Source organism: Hyla sarda, chromosome 8 (assembly GCF_029499605.1).
Source record: "Hyla sarda isolate aHylSar1 chromosome 8, aHylSar1.hap1, whole genome shotgun sequence".
NCBI classification, from domain to species: domain Eukaryota; kingdom Metazoa; phylum Chordata; class Amphibia; order Anura; family Hylidae; genus Hyla; species Hyla sarda.
Genome location: NC_079196.1, coordinates 124169827 through 124195457, shown reverse-complemented (window position 1 = coordinate 124195457; position 25631 = coordinate 124169827). Strand labels below are relative to the sequence as shown.

Here is a 25631-nt window from a genome sequence, read left to right as displayed (position 1 = left end):
CAGAGTAGTTTTCATAGGTGGCATCCAACATGTGGTTTCGAATCTCATTACGTGTCGCACAAAGTTTGTAATATATGCCCTAATATGCCCCTGTGGACGGTATTATATAGGCAAGACAAAAAGGTGCCTGTTCATAAGGATAAGAGAACACTTACATTCTCTGGTTACTGGCCGAGGGGCTCCGAGACATATCAAACACATACGAGAAGTCCATGGAGGCAATGGGAAGTGTTTAAAGTTTGCTGGGCTCGAAACAGTTAACATCCCAAGACAAGGAGGAGATAGGCATCGTGTGTTATTGCAAAAAGAATCCCGATGGATTCTTAAGCTATGTGTCTTGGGGCCGGCCGGCCACAATGATAAGAATGATTTTAGCCTATTTTTGTAATTGGTCTACTATATGTATGTACCAAGATGTTTTGTTTCCTTGCTGTCGGATTGTTCCTCCCCTATACCTGTGTTCCACCCCCTCCCCCAAGCCTCACCTGCCTTATTAGCAGTGAGCTCCGGTGGATTCACTGTGCATGTTGCTTGAAGAAATGCCAGCCCAGCAAGAAACCGTGCTGTCCTACCCGCACCCCCTGCCTCCCCTCCTGCCCTCCCTTGCTTTTACGTGTCACCCGTCTTACCACCTGGATTGAAGGAATTTGATTCTTGCATGAAATGGTGAGTTGCCGAGTCTCCTTTGCTTTTCCATAACAATCAGAATAAGTACCATTTATAACCACCCTCTGTTTCCTATCATTGAGCCAGTTACTTACCCACTTGCACACATTCTCCCCCAGCCCAAACCTTCTAATTTTATGCACCAACCTTTTATGTGGAACCGTACCAAATGCTTTGGAAAAATCCAGATATACGACCCAATGCGACCCAAAACCATTTCAGTAAAAATGAAAATGCTATTCCTGTGAAACACCCAAAGGGTTAACAAACAATCTCGGAGTCAAATTCATTAGTTAATGCATCCCAGAGTTATTAATGCTTAAAGTGACAGAGGTCAAATTTGCCAAAAATGGCCCGGTCCTTAAGGTCAAAATGGTCTTCGTCCTTAAGGGAATAAAGTGTAAATGACATTAAAAACAACTTTTGACTTATCAAATTCATGTCAAAAAGTGTCAATCGTAAGCAGGTCTAACTCCTGAGACTTGCTCAGATTGTTAGTTATGAGCAATGGAAGTGGGCGGCATTGCACTCCACTGCCCAGCTAGCTAAAAGATGTGTACATTTCTCTGTATAGATATTAACAACTTTTGACATTTGAACATCTCTGATCGACATGTCGTTGTTTTTAATTAAGTTGTTTTTAATGACAATAAAGTTATACAGATTTGAAAATGACTATTTATGAACCTTAAGCCTTCCAATACTTACTAGCTGCTGTAAGCTATAGAAAAATATTGGTAGTTCTTTCCAGCCTGACCTGTCTGGAGCAGAAAAGATTTGCTATAGGAATATGCTCATGCTTTGAACAGTTTGTGACATGAACAGAGGTGTCAGCATAGATCACTGTGGTCAGACTAGAAAGAACTACACAACTTTTTCTGGAGAATACAGCAGATAAGTACTAGGAGGGTTAGGAAGTTAAAATAATCATAATTTACAAATCTCTATAACTTTCTGGTACCAGTGTACTTTAAAAAAGTATTTTATTCCTCCAGAGTACCACCTGAAATGTTTCTACATAATAATGCATACACTTCCTTGTCCCACATTGCTTCATATATACTCAACAGACCATGCAATGCACAAAAGTTAATTTAACCTGAAAACTCTGCTTTAAAAGTAAACTCACACACTGTTTACTTCTGAAGCGGACATTTTAGGTTAAGTAGACTTTTGAGCATTGCATGGTAGAGCTGGTTATTAGGTCATCATTTATCTATCAATTTTAAGTTATTTTAACAATGAATGAATTACGGATCAGCCGCAGAGGCCATGCGACTGGTTTTGTACTAAACTTATTTACGTCTACTACCATTGATAGTTTATCGCATTTATAGGGTAATTTGTTCAGAACACTCTATGTAGTTTCCCCCCAGAGTCACCTAGACCACAGATTCTCTTTTCTATTGTGCACTTTTGCATGTTGGTGCCTTTGCGGTTAACCTCGGTACCTCTTGGCAGGTATTATTTGTGAGCTGCCCTTATACATATCTACTTCTACAAACTAGGTAGTTCCTAAAAACTACTGTGCTTTATAGAAAGTAACAAGCTCTTGTTGGCACCCCTGAAATTTTTCAAGAAAATGAAGAATTTCTCACAGAAAAGGATTGAAGTGACACAAGTTTTGCTATAAACATGTTTATTCCCTTTTTGTGTATTGGAACTAAACCAAAAAAGGGAGGAAAAAAAGCAAATTGGACATAATGTCACACCAAACTCCAAAAATGGTCTGGACAAAATTATTGGCACCCTTAACTTAATATTTGGTTGCACACCCTTTGGAAAAAATAACTGAAATCAGTTGCTTCCTATAATCATCAATACGTTTCTTACACCTCTCAGCCGGAATGTTGGACCACTCTTCCTTTGCAAGCTGACAGTTTTCCTTTAAGATCTCTCCACAGGTGTCCAATGGAATTTAGATCTGGACTCATTGCTGGCCACTTCAGAACTCTCAAGCGCTTTGTTGTCATCCATTTCTGGGTGCTTTGACGTATGTCCTGCTGGAAGACCCAAGATCTCGGATGCTAACCAAGCTTTCTGACACTGGGCTGTATAGTGCGACCCAAAATCCATTGGTAATCCTCAGATTTCATGAAGCCTTGCACCCTTGCATTCAAGGCACCCAGTGCCAGAGGCAACAAAACAACTAGAGATGAGCGAATCAAAGCTGAAAAACCCGAGTTCCCAATGAATTTCTTGAAAATTTCATTTTGCAACGAATGAGAATATCGCCGCCATTCTATAGTGCGAATCGCTTCATTAAATGGGCACTCACTGTCAGATACAAAAACTTTTGATATGTTGTAACGCATGCAAAACCAATAGGTTTGCAATTGCGTTCATTAGAAAATGTTCTGTATTTGATACTGAAAAAGCCAGTCAAACAACTGCCCCCCCCCCCCCTGCCTGCTTGGACACATACTAGTCCTGCTGTGTCCATGCATCATCACCTATGTCATGGACCATTTCCTTGATTGACAGCTGTGAGCGCAGGGCTCACAGCTGGAGGGGAAAATCCTCCCACTGTCAGCTTGTGTTCCGCTACTGTCAGTGAGGACAAGCTGGGAGTTGTAGTTTTGCTAATGCTAGGGGAGATATGAGCAGACAGCATACTGAGGGAGGGAGCGGAGACCTGCACAGTGAGGCCACGCCCCCTCCCTTTGAGAGGAATTCAGACCAGTGAGCTAAATTAAAAGTGTAATAAAAAAATAAATAAAGGTGCGGGACACATAAAAATATATAGATGTACATGGTCAGGATTAGGTACTGAGTGATATGTTTAAAAAAAAATTGTTTGATCTGACGGGTACGCTTTCAACTCCATTTAGTGCGTTCCTGGCTCCAGGGCATCTAAAATGGCAGATCCACATGTCATGACATGGGGTTAGGAACGCTGGGAAGGCGGGTGGACGGGTTGACCCTGAATCACATGCAGGATGCAGCTTATTAGCAGCCAGTCACCCTTGTGATGTCATAGCCCTATATATTCGGCAGCCATATTCCGGCTCATCATTTATTTCATTACACTGCAGAGAGATAGGACGAACATCAATGTGTGTGTGTGTTACACAGAAAAGCTTTTTGCAGCAGTGTTTCACCTCCTAGTCACCTCAGACTTCTGGTGGACACAGAGCACAGCATTTTTGCACAGAAATGAATTCTTACTGCAGCAATTAACCCCTTAGTCACTGTGAATAGCATTGTATTACAGAGAGGGGCAGAGAGCTGTGTGTTGCCTCAGCTGCAGAAACGTTTTCAGAGGAGGGAGAAATATTTTTTTAGGGCAAATCTGTATCTTTGTTCCACAACAACTGGTCTGCTGGTTATACTAGTCTGTAGACGGCAGGGGCGGACTGAAGGCCCGGAAGGGGGAAAGGGCCCGCTGTCCGCCGCCTGCCACATTAAATAAAATAAACATTTTATCTAACTGTCCGGCACACACCCAGACCCGGGCCCGGCACACACCCGGACCCGGAGAACGGTGCTGCTGGCTAATGTTTGGCATCTTCCAAACAGCCACAGCAGCCCTGTAAGAGAACCGCAGTGGCTGCCTGGGAGATGCGCTTTGAACTCCGGCGTGGCACCGCGGCGCGTGAGGTCACGTCACCGTGGAGGGTGACGTGACCTCACGTCTAAGCGCCGCAGCGCCACATCGGAGCTCATGGTGCGCCCGCCGCCCTGCTCACAGAGGACAGGCAGGGCTCTGTACACAGTGTACAGAGTTCCGCTTGTCCTCAGTGTACAGGGCCCCGCTTGTCCTCAGTGTACAGAGCCCTGCTTTTCCTCAGTGTACAGAGCCCTGCTTGTCCTCAGTGTACAGAGCCCTGCTTGTCCTCAGTGTACAGAGCCCTGCTTGTCCTCAGTGTACAGGGCCTGCTTGTCCTCAGTGTACAGAGCCCTGCTTGTCCTCAGTGTACGGAGCCCCGCTTGTCCTCAGTGTACAGAGCCCCGCTTGTCCTCAGTGTGCAGGGCCCCGCTTGTCCTCAGTGCACAGAGCCCTGCTTGTCCTCAGTGTACAGAGCCCCACTTGTCCTCAGTGTACAGAGCCCTGCCTGTCCTCAGTTTACAGGGCCCTGCTTGTCCTCTGTGCAAAGAGCCCCGCTTGTTCCTCAGTGTACAGGGCCACACTTGTCCTCAGTGTACAGGGCCCCGCTTGTCCTCAGTGTACAGGGCCCCGTTTGTCCTCAGTGTACAGAGCCCCGCCTGTCCTCAGTGTACAGGGCCACACTTGTCCTCAGTGTACAGGGCCCCACGTGTCCTCAGTGTACAGGGCCTGCTTGTCCTCGGAGGACAAGCGGGGCTCTGTACACTGAGGACAAGCGGGGCTCTGTACACTGAGGATAAGCGGAACTCTGTACACTGTGTACAGAGCCCTGCCTGTCCTCTGTGTACAGAGCCCCGCCTGTCCTCGGTGTACAGGGCCCCGTCTGTCCTCGGTGTACAGGGCCCCGCCTGTCCTCAGTGTACAGAGCCCTGCCGAAGAAGTGCCCTGATCTCTCTGCCGGCTTTCTCAGTCGGCATCTGCATGGACACATAAACTTATGAATTGTATAATTGTATGTATCTTCTACCTGCCTTTCACCGCTCCCTACATGATGGAACAGTCTGACGTAGTTATATGTGAAATATAACTTATATCTCTGACTGTGCCATCATGTAGGGGGCGGTAAAAGGCAGATAGAAGATGGAGTAGGCTTCCCAGCAGCACAGAGTATTTCAGACTGTCTGACTCACTACAGTTCCCTCCAGAAATACTCTGTGCTGCTGTGCTATTTCTGTAATAAATCTAAGAGGCCTCACACAAGAAGGAGGAAAAAAAGTTAAAGTGTGTGGCTTATAAATGGACTAGTTGCTATTGTCTACCTGCCTTTCACCGCTCACTATATGATGGCACAGTCAGAGATGAGTTATATATCTGACTGTGCCATCATGTAGTGAGCGGTGAAAGGCAGGTACTCCTAAACTCCTTAAACAGATATTTAAATTATTTATATTAAAATTTTATAATCCTTTCAGTACTAGCACTAGGGTATTAGCAGCTGTATACTACAAAACAATTTATTTTCTATTTGGGATTTCTTTTCTGTCACGACCACAGTGCTCTCTACTGACACCTCTGTCCATTTTAGGAACTGTCCAGAGCAGAAGAAAATCCCCATAGCAAACATATGCTGTTCTGGACATTTCCCAAAATGGACAGAGGTGTCAGCAGAGAGCACTGTGGTCGTGACAGAAAAGATATCCCAAATAGAAGAGAATTTTCTCTGTAGTATACAGAAGCTAATAGGTACAGGAAGGATTGAGAATTTTTAACAGAAGTAATTTACAAATCTGTTTAACTTTCTGGCACCAGTTGATTAAAAAAAAAAAGTTTTCCACCGGAGTACCCCTTTAACCCCTTAAGGACCAAGGACATACAGGTACGTCCTTGGTCCTGCTCCCGTGATATAACGCGGGGTTACACATTAACCCCGCATCATATCACGGCTGGCCCGGCATCATAGTGAAGCCGGGACCCGCCGCTAATAGCGCGCAGCGCCGATCGCGGCGCTGCGCACTATTAACCCTTTAGCCGCGCTCTCAGAGCTGAGCCACGCGGCTAAAAGTGAAAGTAAAACGTGCCGGTTAACTCAGTGGGCTGTACGGGATAGCCGCGGCGAAATCGCGGCATCCCGAACAGTTACAGGACAGCGGGAGGGCCTACCTGCCTCCTCGCTGTCCGATCGCCGAATGACTGCTCAGTGCCTGAGATCCAGGCATGAGCAGTCAAGCGGCAGAATCATCGATCACTGGTTTCCTATGAGAAACCAGTGATCAATGATAAAGATCAGTGTGTGCAGTGTTATAGGTCCCTATGGGAGCTATAACACTGCAAAAAAAAAGTGAAAAAAAAAGTGAATAAACATCATTTAACACCTTCCCTACGTACGTACGAGCAAAAAAATTCCAAAGTCAAAAATAGTGCATTTTTGGTCACTTTTTATATCATTTAAAAATGAATAAAAAGCGATCAATAAGTCCTATCAATGCAAAAATGGTACCGTTAAAAACTTCAGATCGCGGCGCAAAAAATTAGCCCGCGATGCAAGTAACGACAAAAATTTTGTAGAATATGTCACGAAAAAATCTCAGAATCAAAATAATCGGTAAAAGCATCTTAGAGTTATTAATGCATAAAGTGACAGAGGTCAGAATTGCAAAAAAGGGCTGCGTCCTTAAAGGGGTAATCCGGTGAATAACTTTTTTTTTTAAATCAACTGGCGCCAGAAAGTTAAACAGATTTGTAAATTACTTCTATTAAAAAATCTTAATCCTTCCTGTACTTATTAGCTGCTGAATACTACAGTGGAAATTCCTTTCCATTTGAAACATAGAGCTGTCTGCTGACATCACGAGCACAGTGCTCTCTGCTGACATCTCTGTCCATTTTAGGAAGTGTCTCGAGTAATAGGAAATCCCCATAGCAAACATATGCTGTCCTGGACAGTTCCTAAAATGGACAGAAATGTCAGCAGAGAGCACTACTGTGCTCATGATGTCAGCAGACAGCTGTGTGTTTCAAAAAGAAAATAATTTCTGTAGTATTGAGCAGCTAATAAGTACATGAAGGATTAAGATTTTTTAATAGAAGTAATTAAAAATCTGTTTAACTTTCTGGCACCAGTTGATTTAAAAAAAAAAAAAAGTTTTCCACCGGAGTACCCATTTAATGTGAAAATGAGTATGGACCTAAGGAATAAATATATGGTGTAATTTTTACCGAAAAGTGCACTGCGTAGAATCGGAAGCTCCCAAAAAGTTTTCCTTTTCAATTTTGCCTCACAAATATTTTTTGGTGGATTCGCTGTAGATTTGGTGGTGAAATGATTGACAGTATTACAAAGTAAAATTGGTGGCGCAAAAGGCAAGTCCACATATGGGTCTGTAGGTGAAAAACTGAAAGCGTTTTGATTTTTAGAAGGGGAGAAGGAAGAAACGAAAGTGCAAAAATGAAAAAATGGCCCCGTCCACAAGGGGTTAATAGTAATGTGTACAAAAACAACTTGCTCTTCTACTAAACTAGACCAGGAAAGAGACCAATTGTACTGTAGTTTTAATCTTTTGTTTTTGTACTCACCTGATCACAATAATTTTTTTTTATAATAATAAAAGTTACATTTTATTCTATTACAGACATATAATACTGGAGGATTTTATTTTGGAACTCTTCTAGGGGTTCTTTGTTGTAATTGTAGTAGCCTCCTGGTGTGAAAATGTATTGTGCTGTCCTAAGCTGCAGAATCTGACTCTTTGGATAAGGCAGTGAAGGACAAGGAAAGGCAGGTACACAATGTTTTCATTTTTACTGAACTCTATTTCAATATAAAATAAATTACACTGCTATTCACAGTTCTCTCTGCATTCCTTCCAGAAGGACAGGAGTTTAGTGAAGAAAAAAAAAGTGCAAGCAATATTTTTTTTCTCTTCTAAATTCCTGTAAAATTACTGGATCACCAACGGACCCCATGCAAGGGAATTGGGTCCATTGGGACCCGATAGTAGCCGGTTGCATCCGACCTGTTTTAGGGTTTGAAAAGATTAAGATTTTTTTAATAGAAGTAAGTTTAATAGAAGTAAGTTTAGAAGTAAGTTTAACTTTCTGGAGCCAGTTGATATATAAAAACAAGCTTTTTCCTGGATAACCCCTTAAGGACTCAGCCCATTTATACCCGGCCATTTTTTGCACATCTGACCACTGTCACTTTAACCCCTTAAGGACCGAGGGTTTTTCCGTTTTTGCATTTTCGTTTTTTCCTCCTTGCCATTTAAAAATCTTAACTCTTTCAATTTTGCACCTAAAAATCCATATGATGGCTTATATTTTGCGCCACCAATTCTACTTTGTAATGACGTCAGTCATTTTGCCCAAAAATCTACGGTGAAACGGAAAAAATAAAAATCATTGTGAGACAAAATTGAAAAAAAAAACCCTGTTTTGTAACTTTTGGGAGCTTCCGTTTCTACGTAGTACATTTTTCGGTAAAAATTACACCTTATGTTTATTCTGTATGTCCATACGATTAAAATGATACCCTACTTATATAGGTTTGATTTTGTCGTACTTCTGGAAAAAATCATAACTACATGCAGGAAAATTAATACGTTTAAAATTGTCATTGACCCCTATAACTTTTTTATTTTTGCGCGGATGGGGCGGTATGAGGGCTAATTTTTTGTGTCGTGATCTGAAGTTTTTAGCGGTACATTGATAGGACTTATTGATCGCTTTTTATTCATTTTTTCATGATATAAAAGTGACCAAAAATGCACTATTTTGGACTTTGGAATTTTTTGCGTGTACGCCATTGACCGTGCGGTTTAATTAAGGATATATTTTTATAATTCGGACATTTCCGCACGCGGCGATACCATATATGTTTATTTTTATTTACACTGTGTTTTTTTTTTTTATGGGAAAGGGGGGTGATTCAAACTTTTAATAGTGATCTTTATTCACTTTCTTTTCACTTTTTTTTTGCAGTGTTATAGCTCCCATAGGGACCTATAACACTGCACACACTGATCTTTTACATTGATCACTGGTTTCTCATAGGAAACCAGTGATCGATGATTCTGCCGCTTGACTGCTCATGCCTGGATCTCAGGCACAGTCATTCGGCGATCGGACAGCGAGGAGGCAGGTAGGGACCCTCATGCTGTCCTGTAAGCTGTTCGGGATGCCGCGATTTCGCCGCGGCTATCCCGAACAGCCCACTGAGCTAACCGGCATACTTTCACTTTCACTTTTGACGCGGCGTTCAACTTTGAACGCCGCGTCTAAAGGGTTAATAGCGTGCGGCACCGCGATCAGCGCCGCGCGCTATTAGCCGGGCCCCGCGTTATATATCGGGAGCGGACACATGACATTCCAGTACATCATGTGTCCTTAAGGGGTTAAGCATTAATAACTCCGGGATACTTTTACCTTTCATTCTGATTACGAGATTGTTTTTTCATGACATATTCTACTTTATGTTAGTGGTAAATTTTCACCGATACTTGAATCCTTTCTTGGTGAAAAATTCCCAAATTTGATGAAAAAATTGAAAATTTTGCATTTTTCCAGCTTTGAAGCTCTCTGCTTATAAGGAAAATAGACATTCCAAATAAATAATATTTTGTTTCACATATACAATATGTCTACTTTATATTTTCATCATAAAGTTGACATGTTTTTACTTTTGGAAGACATCAGAGAGCTTCAACGTTAAGCAGCAATTTTCAAATTTTTCACAAAATTTTCTAAATCGGAATTTTTCAGGGACCAGTTCAGTTTTGAAGTGGATTTGAAGGGCTTTCTTATTAAAAAAAAATACCCCATAAATGACCCCATTATAAAAACTGCACCCCTCAAAGTATTCAAAATGACATTCAGAAAGTTTGTTAACCCTTTAAGTGTTTTACAGGAATGGCAGCAAAGTGAAGGAGAAAATTCAAAATCTTCATTTATTATCCTCGCATGTTCTTGTAGACCCAGTTTTTGAATTTTTACAAGGGGTAATAGAAGAAAAAGCCCCCCAAAATTTGTAACCCAATTTCTCTCGAGTAAGGAAATACCTCATATGTGTATGTCAAGTGTTCGGCGGGCGCAGTAGAGGGCTCAGAAGGGAAGGAGCGACAATGGGATCTTGCTGAGTGAATTTTGCTGAAATGGTTTTTGGGGGGCATGTCACATTTAGGAAACCCCTATGCAGTGGCGTTGCGACCGGGGTGCTGATGGGGTGACACCAGGTACACCCCCGGTCCTCACTTGCGCTGTCTCTGTACTAGCCCCCCCCCCCCCCCCCGTCATTACTTGCGTTGTCTCTGTAATAGCACCCCCCCCCCCGTCCTCACTTGCGCTGTCTCACTTGTGCTGTCTCCGTACTAGTAGCACCACCACCCCGTCACCTGCACAGTGAACCGGCCTGCGTCCCCACGTCTTCTGTTGCACCGGCCCGACGTCCCTCCGCAGGGCCGCGCAGGAGGAAGTGACATCAATCGCAGAGCACCCGGAGAGAAGGAGCGCTGCGCTGGATGGGTGAGTGAGTGTGTGTCTGTCTCACTCTATCTCTGTTTGTGTGTCTCTGTCTGTGTGTGTGTGACTCTCTGTGTGTGTGACTCTGTGTGTGTGTGTGACTGTGAGTGACTCTCTGTGTGTGTGTGACTGTGTGTGTGTGTGTGTGACTGTGTGTGACTCTGTGTGTGTGTGACTGTGTGTGACTCTCTGTGTGTGTGACTGTGTGTAACTCTGTGTGTGTGTGTGTGTGACTCTCTGTCTGTGTGACTGTGTGTGTGTGACTCTCTGTGTGTGTGACTGTGTGTGACTCTGTGTGTGTGTGTGTGTGTGTTTGACTCTGTGTGTGTGACTCTGTGTGTGTGTGTGACTCTCTGTTTGAGTGTGTGACTTCTGTGTGTGTGACTCTGTGTGTGACTCTCTGTCTGTGTGTGTGTGACTCTCTGTCTGTGTGTGTGACTGTGCGTGTGTGACTCTCTGTCTCTGTGTGTGTGTCTGTCTGTGAGTGTGAGTCTCTTTTTGTGTGTGTATGTGTGTTTGTGTGTCTGTCTGTCGCTATCTCTGTCTGTGTGTGGCTCTCTGTCTGTGTGTGACTCTCTGTGTGTGACTGTGTGTGACTCTGTGAGTGTGTGACTGTGTGTGACTGTGTGTGCGTGACTGTGTGTGTGTCTCTCTGTCTGTGTGTGTCTCTCTGACTGTGTGTGTGTCTCTCTCTATCTATCTGTGTGTGTGTCTCTGTGTTGTGTGTGTGTGTGTGTTTTTTTGGTGTGGGGGGAGGGGGGGGGGTTTGTTTGAACCAGCGATCTAATGTGGGGAGACTTTGACCTATTGTGGGGAACATGCAATGGAACTGGAACCTGTGGCCTAATGGGGGGAAACTACTACCAAATGTGGGGAATCTATGCTACCTAATGTGGGGAAACTGCTACCTAATGTTGGAAAACTGCTACCTAATGTGCAAAAGATGCTACATAATGTGGGAAAACTGCTACCTAATGTGGGAATCTGTTCTACCTAATGTAAGAAACTGCTACCTAATGTGTGGAATCTGTGCTACCTAATGTGTGGAATCTGTGCTACCTAATGTGGGGAAATTACTACATAATGTGGGGTAACTGGTACCAAATGTGGCGAATCTATGCTACCTAATGTGGGGAAACTGCTACCTACCTAATGTGGGGGAACTGTTACCTACCTTAATGCTACCTACCTAATGTGGGGGAACTGTTACCTACCTTAAGTGGGGGCACTGATACCTACCTAATGCTCCCCCCCTGCCAGTAGCACCCTCATCATCCACCAGCAACCCCCCCCCCCCCCAGCAGCAGCACCTCCTGATGGTGGATGATGGGGGTGCTCCTGCCAGGAGGATGATCCTGTCGATGGATGATGGGGGTGATACTGCCAGGGGAGGATGGCCAGTAGCACCCTCATCATCCTTCAGCAACACCCCCCCAGTACTAGCACCCTCATCATCCACTAGCAACACCACCAGATTTATATTCAGAGGGTACAGTATGTGGCAGATTTATATTCAGAGGGTACAGTATGTGGCAGATTTATATTGAGAGTGTGCAGTATGTGTTGGTATTATATTCAGAATGTACAGATGTGTGGTAGTATTATATTCAGTGGGTACGGTGTATGGAAGGTTTATAATCAAAGAGTATAGTGTATAGTAATATTATATTTAGAGGATACAGTGTCTGGCAGGTTTATAATAATACTTGTTTTAATATAGAGTATGAGAATGCGCTGACATAGTGAGGAGTCATCTGGTCGTCACATTCTGCAGAGAGAAGTTTTAGCTGAAACAAGTCCTGGCGGTATGTACCATGTGAATTTGATAAGGAAAGACTATAGAGAAGATATCACCCATAGTCACTGATATCATTGTGTATCCTCCTCACTATGTCCTATCAGAGCTGTAGTCACTTGTCAGTTCTACAGTTATGATGAGTGAAACTACAACTCCCAGCATAACCTCACCACTGCTCAAAGGGGTACTCTACTGGAAAACATTTTTTTAATCAACTGGAAAGAACTAAACAACTTCATGTGGAGAATACAACAGCTTATAAGTACTGTAAGGATTAAGATATTAAATAGAAGTAATTAAAAAATCTGTTTATCTTTCTGGCACCAGTTGATATAAAAGTAAATGTTTTCCAGTGGAGTATCCCATTAAGTAATTCTGGGAGCTGTATATTTAAATGGTGAAAACTTCTTTAACACTTTCCCATTCTGTGGCAACTGGTATATCTGATTATTATACTGGAATTTCTCATAATGCGCTACACCAGTGGTGTCTGTCACAACAGGCTAAAAACTTACTGAGGGGCGGGGGGGAAGTTATGGGGTGACACCATTTTCTACCGCACCGGGTGACACCAACCCTAGCAACGCCACTGCCCCTATGGTGCCAGAACAGCAGAAAAGCCCCACATGGCATACCATTTTGGAAACTACACCCCTCAAGGCACGTCCAGTGAGCTTTAACACCCCACAGGTGTTTGACGACTTTTTGTTAGTCGGATGTGTGAATGAATAAAAAAATTTTTTCAATAAAGTGCAGTTTTTTCCCCAAATTTATCATTTTTAAAAAGGGTAATGGGAGAAAATGCAAACCAAAATGTATTACCCCATCTCTTCTGAGAATATAAATACCCCATGTTAGGACGTAAAATGCTCTGCGGGCGAACTACAATGCTCAGAAGAGAAGGAGTCACATTTGGCTTTTGGAAAGCAAATTTCGCTGAAATGGTTTTTGGGGGGCATGTCGCATTTAGGAAGCCCCTATGATGCCAGAATAGCAAAAAAAAAAACACATGGCATACTATTTTGGAAACTATACCCCTCAAGGAACGTAACAAGGGGTACAGTGAGCCATAACACCCCACAGGTGTTTGACGACTTTTTGTGAAAGTCGGATGTGTAAATGAAAAAAAAAATGCAGTTTTTTCCCCAAATTTTACATTTTTACAAGGGGTAATAGGACAAAATGACCCCCAAAATTTGTAACCCCATTTCTACTGACTATGGAAATACCCCATGTGTGGACGTCAAGTGCTCTGCTGGCGAACTACAATGCTCAGAAGAGGAGGAGCGCCATTGAGCTTTTTGAAAGAGAATTTGTTTGGAATGAAAGTCGGGGGCCATGTGCGTTTACAAAGCCCCCCGTGGTGCCAGAACAGTGGACCCCCCACATGTGACCCCATTTTGGAAACTACAGCCTTCACAGAATTTAATAAGGGGTGCAGTGAGTATTTACACCCCACTGGCGTTTGACAGATCTTTGGAACAGTGGGCTGTGCAAATGAAAAATTAAATTTTTCATTTTCACGGATCACTGTTCCAAAAATCTGTCAGACACCTGTGGGGCGTAAATGCTCATTGTTCCCCTTATTACATTCTGTGAGGGGTGTAGTTTCCAAAATGAGGTCATATGTGGGGGGGGGGGTCCATTATTCTGGCGCTATGGGGGCTCTGTAAACAAACGTGGCCTTCAATTCCGGACAAATTTTCTCTTCAAAATCCCAATGGCGCTCCTTCTCTTCTGAGCATTGTAGTTCACCCGCAGAGCACTTTACATCCACATATGGGGTATTTTCTTACTCAGAAGAAATGGGGTTACAAATTTTGGGGGACTCTTTTCTGATTTTACCTTGTGAAAATGAAAAATTTAGGGTAACACCAGCATTTTAGTGAAAATTTTTTTTTTTCATTTTCACGTCCAACTTTAATGAAAATTCGTCAAACACCTGTGGGGTGTTAAGGCTCACTATACCCCTTGTTACGTTCCGTGAGGGGTATAGTTTCCAAAATGAGGTCACATGTGGGTAATTATTTTTTTGCGTTTATGTCAGAACTGCTGTAAAATCAGCCACTTCTGTGCAAATCACCAATTTAGACATCAAATGTGCATAGTGCGCTCTCACTCCTGTACCTTGTTGTGCGTCCGCAGAACATTTTACGCCCACATATAGGGTATTTGCGTACTCAGGAGAAATTGTGTTACAATTTTTTTTTTTTTTTTTTTGCTTTTACCGCTTGTAAAAATAAAAAGTATGGGGCAACACCAGCATGTTAGTGTAAAAATTACATTTTTTTTACACTAACAGGCTGGTGTAGCCCCCAACTTTTCCTTTTCATAAGGTGTAAAAGGAAAAAAGCCCCCCAAAATTTGAAGTGAAATTTCTCCCAAGTACGGAAATACCCCCATATGTGGCCCTAAACTGTTTCCTTAAAATACGACAGGGCTCCGAAGTGAGAGAGCGCCATGCGCATTTGAGGACTGTATTAGGGATTGCATAGGGGTGAAAATAGGGGTATTCTACGCCAGTGATTCTCAAACAGGGTGCCTCCAGCTGTTGCTAAACTCCCAGCATTCCTGGACAGTCAGTGGCTGTCCGGAAATGCTGGGAGTTGTTGCTTTGCAACAGCTGGAGGCTCTGTTTTGGCTGTATGATAAGTGTTTCATTTTTATTGGGGGGACAGTGTAAAGGGTTGTATATGTAGTGTTTTACCCTTTATTATGTATTAGTGTAGTGCATTGTAGTGTTTTTAGGGTACATTCACACTGGCGGGCGTTTACGGTGAGTTTCGCGCTAGGAGTTTGCGCTGCGGTAAAATATTTGCCGCAGCCTAAACTTGAAGCAGAAAACTTACTGTAAGCCTGTCCGTGTGAATGTACCCTGTACATTCACATGGGGGGCAAACCTCCAGCTGTTTCAAAACTACAACTCCCAGCATGTACTGACATACCGTGCATGCTGGGAGTTTTACTTTTGCAACAGCTGGAGGCACACTGGTTGGAAAACCTTCAGTTATCTAACTCAGTATTTTCCAACCAGTGTGCCTCCAGCTGTTGCAAAACTTCAACCCCCAGCATGTACTGATCGCCGAAGGGCATGCTGGGAGATGTAGTTATGCAACAGCTAGAGGTACTCAACTACAACTCCCAGCATGCCAAGACAGCTGTTTTGGCATGCTGGGAGTTGTAGTTTTGCAACATCTGGAGAGCTACAGTTAGAGACCACTGAACAGTGATCTCTAAACTATGGAGCTCCAGATGTTGCAAAACTACCGATACCAGCATGCCCAGACAGCAAACTGCTGTGTGGGCATGCTAGGAGTTGTAGTTTTGCAAGATCTAGAGGGCCACAGTTGGATCACTGTAGAGTGATCTCGAAACTGTGACCCTCAAGCTGTTGCAAAACTACAACTCCCAGCATGTCCAAACAGCTGTCTGGGCATGCTGGGATTTGTAGTTTTGCAACATCTGGAGGGCTACAGTATAGAGACCACTGTATATGGTCTCAGACTGTAGCCCTCCAGATGTTGCTAGGCAACTTACCAGCCTCCGTAGGATCCAGGGAGTAGCATCGCCGTCCTCTTCTTCCGCCAATCCCCGTCCCGATCGCAGCCCGCAGCCGTCGCCGATGGGTAAGTGGACTTCGGCGCCCGGTCCTACGTCGTTTCCCCGTCCTGCCCCACCTATTGTGGGTGAGCAGAACGGGGAAAACGAAAGTTAACCCCCTCCCCGATCTGCTATTGGTGGTCGCGTCTAGACCACCAATAGCTGGGATAGGAAGGGTGGCACCCCTGCCACCTCACTCATATCCCTTCAGGGGGATCGTAGGTATCTTGAACAACCGCGATCCCCATTATATTCCGGGTCACCTTGGACCCATAATTGGCGCAAATCGCAAGTGTGAATTAACTTGCGATTTGCGCCGATTGCCGACATGGGGGGATCTGATGACCCCTCTGGGCATTTGTGCAGGGTGCCTGCTGATCGATATCAGCAGTCACCCCGGTCCCCGCCCGGCGGGGACCGAAATTCCCACGGGCGTACAGGTACGCCCTGAGTCCTTAAGTACCAGGGACTGAAGGCGTACCTGTATGTGGTTAAGGACCAGGACCATTTTGGCCTTAAGGACCAGAGCGTTTTTGCACATCTGATCACTGTCACTTTAAGCATTAATAACTCTGGGATGCTTTTACTTTTCATTCTGATTCCGAGAAAGTTTTTTCGTGGTAAAATTTCATCCATATTTTGATGAAAAAATTGAAAATGTAGCATTTTTTTACTTTGAAGCTCTCTGCTTATAAGGAAAATGGACATTCCAAATAAATGATATATTGATTCACATATACAATATGTCTACTTTATGATTGCATCATAAAGTTGATATCTTTTTACTTTTGGAAGACATCAGAGGACTTCAAAGTTCATCAGCAATTTTACAATTTTTCACATTTTCAAAATCAGAATTTTTCAGGGACCTGTTCAGTTTTGAAGTGGATTTGAAGGGCCTTCCTATTAGAAATACCCCACAAATAACCCCATTATAAAAACTGCACCCCTCAAAGTATTCAAAATGACATTCAGTAAGCGTGTTAACCTAGGAATAGCAGCAAAGTGAAGGAGAAAATTTAAAATCTTAATTTTTTACACTTGCATGTTCTTGTAGACCCAGTTTTTGAATTTTTACAAGGGGTAAAAGGAGAGAAATCTTCCTAAAATTTGTAACCCAATTTCTCTCGAGTAAGGAAATACCTCATATGTGTATGTAATGTGTTCGGCGGGCGCTGTAGAGGGCTCAGAAGGGAGGGAGCGACAATGGGATTTTGGAGAGTGAGTTTTTCTGAAATAGTTTTGGGGGGGGCATTTCACATTTAGGAAGCCACTGTGGTGCCAGAACAGCAAAAATAAACCCACATGGCATACTATTTTGGACTACACTCCTCAAGGAACGTAACAAGGGGTACAGTGAGCCTAAACACCCCACAGGTGTTTGACGACTTTTCGTTAAAGTTGGATATGTAAATGAATTTTTTTTCCACAAAAATGATGGTTTTACCCCAAATTTTACATTTTTAAAAGGGGTAATAGGAGAAAATGCCCCCCAAAATTTGTAACCCCACAATGCTCAGAAGAGAAACTACATCCCTCAAGGAACGTAACAAGGGGTACAGTGAGCCTTGACACCTCACAGGTGTTTGACGACTTTTTGTTGGATATGTATCAAGTTGGATATGTAAATGTTTTTTCCCCAAATTTTACATTTTTACAAGGTGTAATAGGAGAAAATGACCCCCAAAATTTGTAACTCCATTTCTTCTGAGTATGGAAATACCCCATATGTGGATGTATAGTGCTTTGCTGGCGCACTACAATGCTCAGAAGAGGAGGAGCGCCATTGAGCTTTTCGAAAGAGAATATGTTTGGAATGGAAGTCAGGGGCCATGTGTGTTTACAAAGCCCACGTGGTGCCAGAATAGTGGACCCCCCCCCCAGACACACACACACGTGACCCCATTTTGGAAACTACACCCCTCACAGAATTTAATAAGGGGTGCAATGAGTATTTACACCCCACAGATCTTTGGAACAGTGGGCTGTGCAAATGAAAAAGTTTATTTTTCATTTTCACGGACCACTGTTCCAAATATCTGTCAGACATCTGTGGGGAGTAAATGCTCACTGTACCCCTTATTACATTACATGAGGGATGTAGTTTCCAAAATGGGGTCACATGTGGGTATTTCTTTGTTTGCGTTTATGTCAGAACCGCTGTAAAATCAGCCACCCCTGTGCAAATCACCAATTTAGGCCTCAAATGTACATGGTGCACTCTCCCTTCTGAGCCTTGTTGTGCCTCCGCAGAGCATTTTACGCCCACATATGGGGTATTTCCGTACTCAGGAGAAATTGCATTGCAAATTTTGGGCGTCACTTTTTATTTTCACAAGCGGTAAAAGGAAAAAAAATGGGGCAACACCAGCATGTCAGTGTAAACATTTTTAGTTTTTTACACTAACAGGCTGGTGTAGCCCCCAACTTTTTCTTTTCATAAGGGGTAAAAGGAGAAAAAGCACCGCCAAAATTTGTAGTGCAATTTCTCCCAAATACGGAAATACTGAAATACGGAAATGTGGCCCTAAATTGTTTTCTTGAAATACCACAGGGCTCCGAAGTGAGAGAGCACCATGCGCATTTGAGGAATAAATTAAGGATTGCATAGGGGTGGACATAGGGGAATTTTACGCCAGTGATTCCCAAACAGGGTGCCTCCAGCTGTTGCTAAACTCCCAGAATGCCTGGACAGTCAGTGGCTGTCCGGAAATGCTGGGAGTTGATGTTTTGCAACAGCTGGAGGCTCCATTTCTGAAACACTGCCGAATGATAAGTTTTTTAATTTTTATTGAGGGGGGACAGTGAAAGGGGGTGTATATGTAGTGTTTTACCCTTTATTATGTGTTAGTGTAGTGTAGTGTTTTTAGGGTACATTCGCACTGGTGGACGTTTACAGTGAGTTTCCTGCTAGGAGTTGCGCTGAGGCGAAAAATTTGCCGCAGCTCGAACTTGAAGCAGGAAACCCACTGTAAACCTGCCAGTGTGAATATGCCCTGTACATTCACAACCTCCAGCTGTTTCAAAACTACAACTCCCAGCATGTACTGACAGACCGTGTTTGTTGGGAGTTGTCATTTTGCAACAGCTGGAGGCACACTGGTTGAAAAACCTTCAGATAGGATCTGTTACCTAACTAAAAGTATTTTCCAACCAGTGTGGCTCCAGCTGTTGCAAAACTACAACTCCCAGCATGTACTGATTGCCGAAGGGCATGCTGGGAGATGTAGTTATGCAACAGCTGGAGGTATGCAACTACAACTCCCAGCATGCCGAGACAGCTGTTTACTGTTTGGGCATGCAGGGATTTGCAGTTTTGCAACATCTGGAGGGCCACAGTTTAGAGACCACTGCACAGTGATCTCCAAACTGTGGCCCTCCAGATGTTGCAAAACTACAAATTCCAGCATGCCCAGACAGCAAACTGCTGTGTGGGCATGCTGGGATTTGTAGTTTTGCAAGATCTAGAGGGCCACAGTTTAGAGATCACTATGCAGTGATCTCCAAACTGTGACCCTACAGCTGTTGCAATACTACAAATCCCAGCATGCCCAAACATCTGTCTGGGCATGTTGGGAGTTGTAGCTTTGCAACATCTGGAGGGCTACAGTTTAGAGACCACTGTATAGTCGTCTCAAACTGTAGATCTCCAGATGTTGCTAGGCAACTCACCGACTTCCGTAGGATCCAGGGAGCCGCATCACCGTCCTCTTCTATCGCCGATCCTCCTCGGTTTCCCCCCATTCTGCCCGGCCTACAGTGGGTGGGCAGAATGAGGAAACCGAAAGTTAAACCCCCCCCCCACCCGCCCGCGATCTGCTATTGGTCGTCTCTTCTAGACGACCTAATAGCAGAGATAGGAGGGGTGGCACCCCTGCCACCTCACTCCTATCCCTTCAGGGGGATTGTGCATGTCTTAAACAACCCCGATCCCTCTTATTTTCCGGGTCGCCGGAGACCCATATGACCCGGAATTGAGGCAAATCGCTGGTGTGAATTCACAGACATGGGGGGGGGTCTGATCACCCTGGTACGGTCCCCAACCGGCACGCGGTGGGGACTGAAATTCCACTGCATAAATACCAGAGTAGATTTTGAATCGTGTTTTGGGTAGTTGTCTTGTTGAAATATCCACTTTGTGACTGATTCTTCTCCATTATTTGCAAGTACCGTATTTATCGGGGTATACCAAGCACCGGCCTATAACACGCACCCTCATTTTACCAAGGATATTTGGGTAATATGTTGCTATGCACGGTGCGGCGCACTGACGTCATGCTCCGCATAGCAACGACGCCGGGGACGCACGCCGGAGGCCTGCAGCAGCGCGGTAATTATGCCACCGGGGATGGGGGGAGGCAACGGGGCAGCGGCGCCGCCCCTTCTCTCCCCCTGGCTGTCGGCGCTGCTTCTCTCCCCCTGGCTATCAGGGGGACAGAACGGGCAGTGGCGCCGATAGCCAGGGGGAGAGAAGGGCCGGCAGCAGGGCTCTACACCCCAGGAAAGGCAGGGGGAGAGAAGCGGGCAGCGACGGCCTCTCTCCCCCTGCCTTTCCTAGGGGTGTATCGGCATATAACACGCACATAGACTTTAGGCTAAAAATTTTAGCCTAAAAAGTGCGTGTTATACGCCGATAAATACGGTATCTGCTGATATTGAGTGGAATCCATACTCAACTTTAACCCCTTAAGGACTCAGGGTTTTTCAGTGTTTGCACTTTCTTTTTCCTCCTTACCTTTTAAAAATCATAACCCTTTCAATTTTCCACCTAAAAATCCATATTATGGCTTATTTTTTGCGTCGCCAATTCTACTTTGCAGTGACATTAATCATTTTACCCAAAAATGCACGGCGAAATGGAAAAAAAATCATTATGCGACAAAATCGAAGAAAAAAATGCCATTTTGTAACTTTTGGGGGCTTCCGTTTCTACGCAGTGCATATTTCGGTAAAAATTATACTTTATCATTATTCTGTAGGTCCATACGGTTAAAATGATACCCTACTTATATAGGTTGGATATTGTCGTACTTCTGGAAAAAATCATAACTACATGCAGGAAAATTTATAAATTTAAAAATGTCATCTTCTGACCCCTATAACTTTTTTATTTTTCCACGTACAGGGCGGTATGAGGACTCATTTTTTGCGCCGTGATCTGAAGTTTTTATCGGTATTATTCTTGTTTTGATCGGACTTTTTGATCACATTTTATAAATTTTTTAATGGTATAAAAAGTGACCAAAAATGCGCTTTTTTTGACTTTGGAATTAAATTGCGCGTACGCCATTGACCGTGCGGTTTAATTAATTATATATTTTTATAGTTCGGACATTTACGCACGAGGCGATACCATATATGTTTATTTTATTTTTTTTTACACTGTTTTATTTTTTTATGGGAAAAGGGGGGTGATTCAAACTTTTATTAGGGAAGGGGTTAAATGACCTTTATTAACACTTTAATTTAACTTTTTTTTTGCAGTGTTATAGGTCCCATAGGGACCTATAACACTGCACACACTGATCTTTTACACAGATCACAGGCGTGTATTAACACGCCTGTGATCAGTGTTATCGGCGCTTGACTGCTCCTGCCTGGATCTCAGGCACAGAGCAGTCATTCGCCGATCGGACACCGAGGAGGCAGGTAAGGGCCCTCCCGGTGTCCTGCAAGCTGTTCGGGACGCCGCTATTTCACCGCGGCGGTCCCGAACAGCCCGACTGAGCAGCCGGGTCACTTTCTCTTTCACTTTAGAAGCGGCGGTCAGCTTTGACCGCCACTTCTAAAGGGTTAATACCGCACATCGCCGCGATCGGCGATGTGTGGTATTAGCCACGGGTCCCGGCCGTTGATGAGCGCCGGGACCGACGCGATATGATCGCGGCGCGATCCCGGCTCATATTGCGGGAGCCGGCGCAGGACGTAAATATACGTCCTGCGTCGTTAAGGGGTTAACAAGACTCCCAGTACCAGCACTGGCCACACAGCATGATGGAACCTTCACCAAATTTTACTGTGGGTAGCAAGTGTTTGTCTTGGAACACTGCGTTCTGTCCATGCATAATGGGGGGCATTTACTAAGATATGTGTGATTTAGTTAATTTTTTTGTTCTTTTTTTTTTTATGTGTTTTTTTGAGTGACTCCGCCAAATTTATTACATCATCATAGGGCATGTGATACATTTTGTGGAGGATACACATTTTCTGAAATTTCACTCTTCACATACACCAAAAAGCTACGCCAGGTCTGGGCTGGTGTAGAATTGCGCCTTATTGGGGGGGGTTTGCAACTTTTTTGCGAAAGTCGCAGTTGATAAATTCATTACTACTGCACAAGACTGTTTGGGAAACACTGCTGTAGGGTAATTTTGGTATCCGAGGCAAGTCTAATTCTTGCATCCGGGTCAGTCTCAGTTTCACAATGTTTTTATTGAATTTTATAAACATAAGAAATGTAACATATAACATATTATGACATCAGATGTGTCAGAGTTTACATATGAACATGCATAACAACCTTGACTGGTGGAGCATAATTGTTCATCCAAACAGTGTCATGCATATTCACAAAGGATCTATCAGGTCCAAAGGGACCTTAATTGAAATTTGAGAGCAAGAAAATAACAATAAGAAGGAAAACAATAAAACAATAAAATAGTGAGTCTCCATAACTTCTACAAAATCAATCAAAATTGCTGAATCAGGCAGTTGTCTGGTATTTGGTAGAATTCAGAATCGAGGTGTCACAAGGGTGTCACAAGGGTCAGCCGTCTTATACACTCGAAGAACCGCTCTTTTGTGTGTAGTAAGCTAAATTGTATCAGCAAATATCTAATTTAGGCCTCAAATGCACATGGCGCTCTCTAACTCCGGAGCCCTGTCGTATTTCAAGGCAACAGTGTAGGGCCACATATAGGGTATTTCCCTACTCGGGAAAAATTACCCAACAAATTTTGGGGGGCTTCTTCTCCTTTTACCCCTTATGAAAAGGTAAAGTTGTAGTCTACACCAGCCTGTTAGTGTAAAAAAAAAAAAAAATGTTTACACTTACATTCTGATGTTGGCCCATGATTTTCATTTTCACAAGAAGGAAAAGGAAAAAAAGACCCCCAAAATTTGTAATGCAATTTCTCCTGAGTACGGAAATACCCCATATGTGGGCGCAAAATGCTCTGCGAACACACAACAAGGCACAGGCGTGAGAGCGCACCATGTACATTTGAGGCCTAAATTGGTGATTTGCACAGGGGTGGCTAATTTTACAGCGGTTCTGACATAAACGCAAAAAAATAAATACCCACATGTGACCCCATTTTGGAAACTACACCCCTCATGGAATGTAACAAGGGGTATAGTGAGACTTTACACCCCACAGATGTTTAACAAAAATTTGTCAAAGTTGGACATGAAAATTAAAAATTTTATTTTCTTCACTAAAATGCTGATGTTATCCCAAATTTTTAATTTTCACAAGGGGTAATAGGAAAAGAGCCCCCCAAAATGTGTAACACCATTTCTTCTGAGTATATAGATACCCCATGTGTGGACGTAAAGTGCTCTGCGGGGAACTACAATGCTCAGAAGAGAAGGAGCGCCATTGGGCTTTTGGAGAGAGAATGTGTCTGGAATTGAAGGCCATGTACATTTAAAAAGCCCCCATGGTGACCCCATTTTCGAAACTACACCCCTCACAGAATGTAATAAGGGGTACAGTGAGCATTTACACCCCACAGGTGTCTGACAGATTTATTGAACAATGGTCTGTGAAAATGAAAAATGTAATTTTTCATTTGCACAGCCCACTGTTCCAAAGATCTGTGAAACAGCAGTGGGGTGTAAAATTTGGAGTAACACCATCATTTAAGTGTTAGAAATTAAATTTTCCTTTTCACGTCCAACTTCAACGGAAAGTCGCCAAACACCTGTGAGGTGTTAAGGCTCACTGTACCCCTTGCCACGTTCCTTGAGGGGTGTAGTTTCCCAAATAGTATGATATGTGTTTTTTTTGTTTTTTTTTTTTGTTCTGGCACCCTGGGGACTTTCTAAATGCAACATGCCCCCCAAAAACCATTTCAGCAAAATTCTCTTTCAAAAAGCCAAATTTTGCTCCTCCTCTTCTAAGCATTGTAGTGCGCCAGCAGAGCACTTAACGTCCACATATGGGGCGTTTTCTTAATTAGGAGAAATTGAGCTTCAAATTTTCTCCTATTATCCCTTGTAAAAAAGAAAAATTTGAGGTAACACCATAATTTTAGTGGTAAAAATCAAATTTTCAATTTTTACGTCCAACTTCAACGCAAAGTCGTCAAATACCTGTGGGGTGTTAAGGCTTACTATACCCCTTGTTACGTTCCTTGAGGCGTGTAGTTTCCAAAATAGTATGCCATGTGGTTTTTTTTTTTGCTGTTCTGGCACCATGGGGGCTTCCTAAATGCAACATGGCCCCCAAAAACCATGCAGTGACATTAGTCATTCTACCCAAAAATTCACGGTGAAATGGAAAAAAAATCATTGTGCGACAAAATGGAAGAAAAAACGCCATTTTGTAACTTTTGGGGGCTTCCGTTTCTACGAAGGCATATTTCGGTAAAAATAACACCTTATCAATATTCTGTAGGTCCATATGGTTAAAATGATACCCTACTTATATAGGTTTGATTTTGTCATACTTCTGGAAAAAATCATAACTACATGCAGGAAAATGTATACGTTTAAAAGTGTCATCTTCTGACCCCTATAACTTTTTTATTTTTCCACGTATAGGGCGGTATGAGGGCTAATTTTTTGCGCCGTGATCTGAAGTTTTTATCGGTATGCTTTTTGTTTTGATCGGAATTTTTGATCACTTTTTATAAATTTTTTAATGGTATAAAAAATGACCAAAAATACACTTTTTTGTACTTTGACATTTTTTTGCGCGTACGCCATTAACCGTGCGGTTTAATTAATGATATATTTTTATAGTTCGGACATTTACGCACGCAGCGATACCACATAAGTTTATTATTTTTTATTTACACTGTTTTATTTAGACATATTGTATTTGTGAATCCATATAACATTTATTTGGAATATCCATTTTCCTTACAAGCCGAGAGTTTTAAAGTTAGAAAAATGCAAAATTTTCAACATTTTCATTAAATTTTGTGATTTTTCACCAAGAAAGAATGCAATTAACGACAAAAATTTACCGCTATGTTAAAGTAGAATAAGTCACGAAAAAACAATCTCAGAATCAGAATAATCGGTAAAAGCATCCCAGAGTTACTATTGCATAAAGTGACAGTGGTCAGAATTGCAAAAAAGGGCTCAGTCCTTAAGGTGAAAAAGGGCTGAGTCCTTAAGGGGTTAAAAAAGGTGTAAAACGAAAAGGCACAAAAAATAGCCTGAGGCGCAGCTCTGCGCCTAAATAGAGACACATCTAAATACAAAAACAGCTCTAAAGACAATGATAAACGCCCCCAAATATCCCTTTTTATGACCAAATAACTCTAATTTTGTTTG

At 43.1% G+C, this 25631-nt stretch overlaps 2 protein-coding genes across 13 annotated transcripts in view; one reads left to right on the top strand and one right to left on the bottom strand.

Moving 5' to 3' along the window:
- LOC130284639 (uncharacterized) overlaps window positions 1-25631 on the top strand; it is a 271577-nt gene that overhangs the window by 156354 nt on the left and 89592 nt on the right. The window contains exon 1 of one of the 5 annotated variants that reach the window (XM_056535187.1): window positions 12469-12531. The exons of 3 other annotated variants lie outside the window; for them this stretch is intronic. The gene's annotated coding sequence lies outside the window, so the exon portion shown is untranslated. Of the gene's footprint in view, window positions 1-12468; window positions 12532-25631 lie in introns of those variants that run through there. One more of the 5 variants, XM_056535180.1, reaches the window with a different exon arrangement.
- The window catches only part of GULP1 (GULP PTB domain containing engulfment adaptor 1), a 1103506-nt gene that overhangs the window by 1017896 nt on the left and 59979 nt on the right, over window positions 1-25631 (bottom strand). The gene's annotated exons all lie outside the window — the stretch shown is intronic.